At 33.9% G+C, this 7,814-nt stretch overlaps 1 non-coding gene across 1 annotated transcript; it reads right to left on the bottom strand.

The window, feature by feature from the left end:
- Window positions 1-499: 499 nt before the first annotated feature.
- Window positions 500-593, bottom strand: LOC111886353 (small nucleolar RNA snoR117). The gene has a single exon (XR_002848396.1). It is a non-coding gene; the product is annotated as a small nucleolar RNA snoR117 (small nucleolar RNA).
- Window positions 594-7,814: the final 7,221 nt, after the last annotated feature.

Below are 7,814 nucleotides of genomic sequence, written 5' to 3'. Positions count from 1 at the left end.
TCTTACAAGCTTACAACGTGCTTACTAGGGCATATTATTTTTGAAAATTCCATCCAATTCACAGTATACTGAAAAAACACGACAGAAAATATAAATAAAAATCAATCATTAGAATAGATAGATTACAATAACATATATCAGCATGTTGTTCTTGAACAAAATCTTATTATTACGATTTTGGTACGTTCTCCTCTCCACGGATACTGAACAGGCTTTATATTAGAGTTCATTACCCCCAAAAGACAAAATAATTAACAGCTGAAACAGGGCTAATTCTTTGAAAGATTGTAGGGACATCAGAATGCATTGATAAGAACATTAGATCTTAGAATGCCAGAATATCAGTACCCTTTCATTTCGGCAACGTACAGCACTCAATCCACTATCATCAAGCGAATGAGAGACTCTAAATTGTTGCCTGATCAGTATACAGCAATACTATAAACAACTTAAATCTACTTTTCGAACAAAAAACCAATGAAAAATTGAGAGAAAAAGAAAGCCTCAGAAAGTGGATGCGAGTACTAATCAAAGGAGGCTCTCAAAGAGAACCCTTTCAGATGGTACGGACAATACATCATACATCATCGGCAGTTTATATTTACATACGAGATAAAGAGAGAAAGAGTGAGTAGAGGAAGACAGAAATATCCATCGACATGAGGAAGGTTGAAGTCGTCGGCTCTCTGAGTATCTGGTGTGCTGATGTGTTATAGATAAAAGGGATTTTTGCATCTTTATAGAGAGAAAGAAACCCTAATTATGCCTGACTCGCCAAAATTACAACACCGTCTTTTACATACTTTTTAATAATATTTACCGCTAAGGTTGGCAAATCGGGTCATCGTATTGTGTTTTTGTCTGACACAACACGACACGACAATGTTTTATGTAAGACGAACACAACACGACACACGATGTCGTGTTTTTTTTAACTAACACGAAAACGAACCAATTAAAAAACGACAAACACGACACGACACGACTGATAAAAAAATTAGTTTATTTAATTAATATTTAATCATACATAACACGAAAAACACGAAAACAACAACAAATAAATGTTAATCGTGTCAATTTTGTATCGAAATTTAAACACGAACACGACACGACACGAACACGAATTCGAATTTCAGTTTCGTCACAATTTTGTTTCATGTCGTGTATTTTTATCGTGTCATGTCAACAATTGACACCTCTATTTACAGCTTATTGCATATTTACTTGTAGTTGATATAATTTAAAATCTTGAACGATCCATTAAATTTTAGATAAAATTGTAAAAATATCCTTGTGGTATGATTTTTTGGGCTTTTAGTTGAAATCATAACTTTTTTGGCTTCCTAGTTCTTTTGGACTAGTTTGTATGTGAAAATAGTCAATCCGAAAATTAAAATGACTATAATACCCTTGAGGTATTTAATTTTCATTTTTCTTTATTCTTTTAAATTGAATATTTATTTATTTATTTTAACAATTAAAAAATAATAAAGGACTCACCTCTCTCTGTGTGTGTGTATGTGTGTGTGTGTGTTAGATCAGGAAACCCATCAACACGTCGTTCCAAACTCTCTTTCATGATCCTTTTTTACCCCGTTCCTTGCCAAAAACCCATCAACACCACCACCATCATCTCCATTGTTGTTCACCTTCATTACCACGTTACCATCAGAACCCAACTCCATGTTGTTCACCAACATACTTTACCTCCAATTGTTGCTATCAGATACAAACACTTACAGAAATAGAAATGGTAATTTCACTTACATTTAAGATTTTTGTGTAAATACCATCAGACACGCACAAAAAGACCCAAGAACTTTGTGTGAATGAGCTTTATGAGCTCGATTCACTCTGGCAAGCTCTATACGGTGTATATGAGAGGTGTGAGATTGTTTTCTCAAACGATGAAGATATAAAAGAGAGGATAGAGAGAGGGATAGCAGTACTAAGAGATTTATGAAGTTCCAAACATCGCTTGGGTATTGTACAACATCTTTCAACCAACAGTTAACCCAGTTAACAAAATGAGGACCAAATGAGTGGTGGTTAGAATCTGATCAGGCACTCCAAGGCCGATCAAGTCTGTTAGAATCCTTTCCCCATTGCGTTAATTTCTCTTTATTGTGAAAGTGAGTCATGAAGATCAACACAATCACACCCAAAATGTACACATCAACTTTTTGTTTGATTTCTTGAGCTTTGAAATTGATTCATATTTTTGGGTAAAGATGATGAATAAATGATGGCCAATGGATCAAGGTTGATTGAAATCAGCATATTAAGCAGCGTCGGGGTCAGATTGAATACGTTGAAAGATCTGATACGGTGGAGGATGGAGGATCCATGTTGATTGAAATTGATTGGTATTTTTCCTTTTGGTATTCTATTTTATTGTGGTTGGGTAAGTTGGAGGAGAATAGAATGGTTCCAGTCATGATATTAAGGAAGACGAAGAGGATATTGGGAGTGAATTTAGAGATTTGGGAAATTTAAGGGAGTGGGATGGAGGATGGATGAGTTCATCTAATTATGTATGTTTGTGTGTGAAACGAGAGAGACAGAGAGAGAGAGAGAGAGAGAGAGAGAGACGGGTCTTTTATTATTTTTTAATTGTTAAAATAAATAATAAGTATTAAATTTTAAAAAAATGAAAGAAAAATGAAAAATAAATACCCTAAGGGTATTATAGTCATTTCAATTTTCCGAGGAACTATTTACACATACAAACTAGTCCAAAAGGACTACGAAGTCAAAAAAGACGTGGTTTAGACTAAAACCTCAAAAAATACATACCACGAGGACTATTTTGCAATTTTGTCTAAATTTTACTAACAAAATGGTGTACGGTAGAGGTTTAAACCAAGTAAGACCGCGGAGTGAAAAAAATGTTTATCATACGAATGTTGTTTGGAACTTATAAATAAGAAAAAACATCATAAATGGTCTATATGGTTTTCCCATATCTAAAATTTAATCATCGTGGTTTAAAAAAATAATAGATGATCCTTGTGCTTTTAAAACTTTTGACGATTGATCTTTATTGTTAACTCCATTAACTGAATGACATTTTCGTCATTTCATTTTTTTTTAAATAAGAGAAACATCATAAATAGTCCATGTGGTAGCGAAATGGCGAAAATGTCATTCAATTAACTGACAAAACTTAACGGAATTAGCAATAAAGACCAATCGTCAAAAGTTTTGAAAGCACAGAGATCATCTATGATGTTTTTAAACCACGATGATTAAACTTCTGGAAAAAACACATGGACCATTTATGTTGTTTGGAGCTTATAAATGATTAGTAAAAATATAAATATTTTCTAAAAAATCTATGGTAATAAATAAATGTCATTTTTTGTCAAATGTCATTTTTTTATTAAATTTGTCACACATGTAATTTTGTGGATTTTTTAAATAATTTTAAATCAACATGTCATTTTGTAGTTTTTTTTAATTAAATTCAATTAATATGCCACATAATACTAATATTTATATATGTAATATATTAAATACATTGAATTGAATGTGATAATAAATACAAAAAATATTATAAAAAAAATATATGTAGATCATATCATTGCCTTTTTGTGAGGATTGTGATGGAGTGGATTTTCAAATGGTGTGGCATTGTTGCAACTAAATTTAATGCAATGGTGGAGGTTCTTGATTTTGCAGCAGGCTAGGGAAACTGCCAAAAAAAGACGTTTGTTACTAGTCATATGCTACGGGACACTTTGGAGCATTTGGAATGCTAGAAATGATAGAGTCTTTAACAACCGGCGTATTTCCCCCACAAAGGTGGCGGACATGGTACAACCAATGGTGTTCCTGTGGGTTAAACATAAAAGTAAATATGGCGGGATAGCGAATTGGAACGATTGGTGTGTTGACTTGTTTCATTGTATTTAAACTTTTTGTAGTTTCATTGTATTTGTACTTTACTCATCTAGCTTCTTGCTAGTTTTGAGCCTTATTTTCTTAATATATATTTGTCGGTTAAAAAAAATTAATGTATTAAATACATTGAATGTGATAATAAATGCCAAAAATCTTAGACAAAATAAGATGAAAAAAGTTTGCACAATAATTATTGTTGTATCTTCAATGGTCTATGTAAATTCATGTGTGTGTGTGTGTGTATATATATATATATATATATATATATATATATATATATATGGGATGTGTAACATCCAGATTTCCAGGTATATTGCTTATTTATTATTTTTGAGGACTATTGAGCTACTCGACGAGTTGGTGCTACAACTTGTCGAGTAGAGTCGTAATGTGCCACGTGGGATTAATGATCTACTCGACGAGTCCAAGAGCCGACTCGCCGAGTAGGCGTTGTGAAGAGAAACCCTAAATCCCTGGGTTTGGGGCCTATTTAAGGGTACTTATAGCCTTATTTGCGGCTCATCGGCTTCTTGCCTTCACTGAGAGAAACCCTAATCGCCCTTTAGCTAATAGAGAGAGTGTGTGGGTGAGTTAATATTGAGTATTTTGGTGCATCTTTGGAAGAGAATAGAAGGATTTCAAGCAAGGAGCAAGAGGAGGCTGTTAGATCTGTTGTTATTCATTCAAGAGCTCCTGTTAAAGGTATAAAGTTTATACCTTTCTCATTAGTTTGGGTAGATCTCATATTATTTGGAGTTTAGGGCTTCTTTTCTACTTAATATTGGGACTTTGAGTGTTTTAGACACATATAGTGATTTGGACATCAGATATGGACCTTGTGAGGTCCCTTGAGTCCAAAGGTCCCTGCTTTATTCAACCATAATAGAGCATTGAATGAAAAACCCTTAATAGAGCATGTTTTTGGCATTTCAAGCCCTAAGTGCCATGCATGAACGTAAAGCTTGTGACTTTACATGATAAGCAAGCCTGGAAATCTTAGATCTAGAGTATGAGAGGGTTTCCTGCCTTGAAATCATCTGTTTAAGACTTGGGTCTGAATGGACTCGCCGAGTCGATGAGCCGAATCAACGAGTCAGTTAGGGTTTGTCCTAATGAGCTAGCCATGCTATAGCGCGGCGAGTTAAGGTTTAACTCGATGAGCTAGATGTAACATCCTGTTATTTTTCTGTATTGTAAAAGTCAACACAAGTCAATTTCCATCAAATAAAAGTCAAACTTAATGATTTATTATTTTAATAAAGTTAAAATAATTATATTTGAAACATTAAAAACACTTGGTAAAAGTATTGTAAAAACATCAAAATCCAAAGACCTCTTAGTGGTAAGCTTTCGCTATTCCTTCTTCTTCTTTCTTCTACTCGGACCGTAAACGACTCGTAGGCCGCAAGCCACCTCGGAACTGTAAACCTCTGTGGGCCGCAAACCGTTCGCAGCCGCACACTCCGGATCACCTCGGGAAAAGGAACCTTATCACTTTGGGTTTTGTTCTCGGCCGTAAACCGCCTTCGGGCCGTGATCATGCTTCGGCCGTGAACTCCCTCAAACTGTAATCTCGCACACACACACACACACACACACACACACACACACACACATATATATATATATATATATATATATATATATATATATATATATATATATATGCGAAGTCATCACTTTTCTCTCATTGTTCTCTTCTGACCGCAAACTCAAGGCTTCTCTCTCAAAATCGTCAACTGCAAGTACCTTTCTCTCTCAACTATTATCCTTCAAACGTTTGAATCTTTTTAGAACACTGCTAGGATCATCAGAGTGTTCATCATTTCATCAAGATTCTGGAGATTTCTTGATCGTAAACGCTTGAATCATCTTAAATCTTCGAGATCATAGGGTCGTAAACTCAAGAACGTCAAGTGTTCTGGGCTGTGAACCCCCAGCTGGCCGTGAACAGCTAGCAACCTTCAAACTTTGCTTCTAACACTCTTATTTGAAAGTTAAACTTGCAAATTAGTTCGATTCCTTATCGTATTTGTGATTATATTCTTTAAAAATATACATATATTGCATGAAATGCTAATAGGACTCGGAATATAAATCGTGGGAATAACATCCTAAATCAAACCTCCAATCGAATCACTCACAAATGGTAAGTTCATACCCCTACATTTTTATGATTTTTAACTGTTTTAAGGGGGGAATACAAGTGAAACATAATGAAATTGTGTTAATATCTCAAAAGATTTTTAAATGTTTTTAGTATTTTTAAATTGTTATAATTGTCAAAAGTTACATATTTATATAAGTGTAAATAATCTAATTTGGATTCAGAAGATTTAGAATATGTAACTTGACCAATTTCCCGTTCCTTGTTTGGTTGTGGGATTGGGGTAAAGTTATTTAATCGAAGATCTAATTAATCACAATTATATAAATATTACATTTATATAAATATTAAATGGTTTTCAAAATGTTTGATACTACATGGGTACAAACAGAGAATTTCATGAAATAGCAGTACTATAGATTCATAACGGAAAACAAACAACTAAACTATAATAGGTATAGTTTAGAGGACTCATTCATTGGTTTCAAGTTTCAAGTATATAACGGGAAAACAGATATAGTACATAACAAAAAACAAACAGAGGACAACTGTTAGAAAACAAACAGATTACCTTATTGATAACAACCATATAAACTATACTTTATACAGTTTATGAAACTTACTCACAGTGTATTTATTACAAAGTAACTTTTCATTTTTCTACACGTAATCATCAATATGTCAATTGTCAGACCACCTTCATGTACTTTTCTAAGTACCAACCAAGTCCTGGAATTATAACCAGAGTCTCTTGGAGGGAGAGCACGACACTTGTATATAGATCTCTATGGGACTGGCAATCCCATACCTGAACTGCTAGCTACAGTTAGGCAGACATGCCTAGGGTGACAAGTGTCTTTCCATTTACGACGTCTGAAGAACGTCGTGTTCAAGCGATCATAGGTTATCTAATATGGTTATAATAACTCACAATGTGGTATTGAACAAAATGATTAATGTATAAATAAGTAACACTTCACATAGTTTTATTTAATTACAAAACTATAATACATTATTTTACAAGTATAAACACAGATTACTATTTCAATACATAGAAAACATAATTTTTATGGTTTTATGAGAACCAAACTATATTTTACAAAATCATAGTACAGAAAGTATCACACATTTTGCTTACAGAATAACATAACAGAAAATATAGGATTTTCTGGGAAAAACATGTTTACTTTATCAATAAACAAGAAAACAGATTTCAGTTGCAAACCTACTTATGAACTCATAAACTTAATTGTTGACACCTTTTCAAAAACTACTTGTATTCTCAGGGAAACAGTAATCAGGTACAACCACAACTTTTGAGAAGACGGAGATCTATAAACTCATGTCTTTTAGACTTGTACTTTTGGGTTCATATACATTATGTTTTGATCACAAATGTAAAACTTATAACTTTGTAAATACAATGGTTGTTGTTGTACTTTGATTACTATTATGCATTGTTGTGATATTATACATGAAGTCCTCCACTCCCGAATGTTTTTGTCGTTCTGGTTTGGGGGTGTGACACTGGACCTTCACGAGACTTCTGAGGAGCGAGTGGACTCGACAAGTCACAAGAGTGCACTCGGCGAGTCTGGTCGAACCTGGACTATTGACTCGAGTTTGACTTCTGTTGACTTTAGGGTTTGGACAACCTTTGGTGTATTTGAGTATGAGTAGAGTATTAATTAGAGATAATTATCGTGTGTGTTAGGCGGAGGATAATTCGAGATTTCCGTGTACGATACTTTTATTTGCCAGCTTACGAGGTGAGTCTTCTCACTATACTTACCATGAGTGGTAT

Source organism: Lactuca sativa, chromosome 4, assembly GCF_002870075.4.
Source record: "Lactuca sativa cultivar Salinas chromosome 4, Lsat_Salinas_v11, whole genome shotgun sequence".
Classification (NCBI taxonomy): domain Eukaryota; kingdom Viridiplantae; phylum Streptophyta; class Magnoliopsida; order Asterales; family Asteraceae; genus Lactuca; species Lactuca sativa.
Note: the sequence above shows the minus strand (reverse complement) of the source record. Positions and strands in the feature narration are given on the sequence as shown.